The 1,878-nt window shown below is 38.9% G+C and overlaps 1 pseudogene; it reads left to right on the top strand.

Moving 5' to 3' along the window:
• The first annotated feature begins 218 nt into the window (after positions 1–218).
• Positions 219–799, top strand: LOC109372710 (transcription factor BTF3 pseudogene; annotated as a pseudogene).
• The last annotated feature ends 1,079 nt before the right edge of the window (positions 800–1,878 follow it).

Below are 1,878 nucleotides of genomic sequence, written 5' to 3'. Positions count from 1 at the left end.
TACTGGCACCCAGATATCTAACAGCTGAAACAGTTTCTTTCAAGGCAGTGTTTTGGCGATTAATTAGATTAACAAGGTATGAATATAACTTCAGGAAAATATAGCAGTTGAGTGCCATCTTGCGTCCCCGCGTGTGTACGATTATTCTCAGCTGGTTTTCCCAAGACCCCCTAAGCGCCAACCCTAGTCCCCCGCGGCCCCGTTTCCTCTCCAACAAGATGAAAGTAACTATCATGAACCAGGAGAAACTCGCCAAACTGCAGGCACAAGTGCGCATTGGTGGGAAAGGAACTGCTCGCAGAAAGAAGGTGGTTCACAGAACAGCTACAGCAGATGATAAAAAACTTCAGTTCTCCTTAAAGAAGTTAGGGGTAAACAATATCTCTGGTATTGAAGAGATGAATATGTTCACAAACCAAGGAACAGTGATCCACTTTAACANGAACACTTTCACCATCACAGGCCACGCTGAGACCAAGCAGCTGACAGAAATGCTACCCAGCATCTTAAACCAGCTTGGTGCAGACAGTCTGACTAGTTTAAGGAGACTGGCTGAAGCTCTGCCCAAACAATCTGTGGATGGAAAAGCACCACTTGCTACCGGAGAGGAGGATGATGATGAAGTTCCAGATCTTGTGGAGAATTTTGATGAGGCTTCCAAGAATGAAGCTAACTTAATTGAGTCAACTCCTGAAAAAAATAAAACTTGAAGAAGTTACTGGGAGCTGCTATTTTATGTTATGACTGCTTTTTTAAATTTTGTTCATGGATCTGATAAAATCTCAATCTCTAATATTTTTAAGCCCAAGCCCCGTGGACACTGCAGCTCTTTTCAGTTTTTGCTTATACACAAATCATTCTTTGCAGCTAATTAAGGTGAAGCAAAGGTTAATAAAGTTCTTTGCCTAGTAAAAAAAATATATATAGCAGTTGAATCAGGTAGGAGAGGAAGGGAACAAAGAAAAAAATAAAAAATAAAAATAAACTAGATTGTTAATCTTGAAAAATACACCACAAGAGCTGGGGGAGGGGGAGGGTTTATACAGTAGATGAGGCATCAAAGTAAGGAAATTATTTGATTGGCCATTCCTTAAGCAGGTGGGTTATTTGGGAAAGCTGGCTGTCTGATTGGTTGTTCGTAAATTTGGTTTTCTTGGATTCGAGTGCATTGATTCTGGCTTAGGTTTTGTTTGCTTATGTAGGCCACGGAAGTATTAGAGCCATGTCAGTCTAATAGGCCCCTTGTTTAAGTACTTTAACAGTTAGAAGAATGGAAGCAATGTTTCTATGCCTGTAAACCCTTTCCATTTCTTACCATATGGGAATTAAGGCACACTTGGTTCCCCTGCAGAGTACAATAGACTCTTTTGAAACTGATTTACTTAATTTCTACTAAACACAGTTATCCCCAGGATCATTGGAAGAAATAATCTGAATCTTAGAGAAGCATGAAATTGAGCTGCATGTGCTAATAATGTGGGGAGTGGAGAAAATCATGGAATTATAAGAAAGAACCTAGCCAATTCTTTCTTTGGCATCTCTACCTAACTTGTTATATTCTATATGTGTGTTTGCAAAAAAATTGTCATTCCATGAAGATGAAACTCCAGGGAAAACTGAAAGAGATTAATATGTGAAGTCAGATGAGGAACATAAAATCTGTGAAACTTGATAGAACAATGATTCAAGATAAATGCAAGATGACCACGTTTTAAGCTAAGAACTTGAGATTTGGAAAGTCTCTAGACAATACAACTACAAACATCAAGGTTGTGCTTTAGAATCAGATGCTCAGTCTGAAGAATTAAATAAATCAAACAAATGTTTGGTTATGGCAATAATTACAGTAGTGTCAGTGTTTTGACCAGAGATGCTGCC

This window comes from Hipposideros armiger, unplaced genomic scaffold (assembly GCF_001890085.2).
Source record: "Hipposideros armiger isolate ML-2016 unplaced genomic scaffold, ASM189008v1 scaffold_660, whole genome shotgun sequence".
In the NCBI taxonomy this organism is placed as follows: Eukaryota; Metazoa; Chordata; class Mammalia; order Chiroptera; family Hipposideridae; genus Hipposideros; species Hipposideros armiger.
This window is presented reverse-complemented; position numbering and strand designations above follow the sequence as displayed.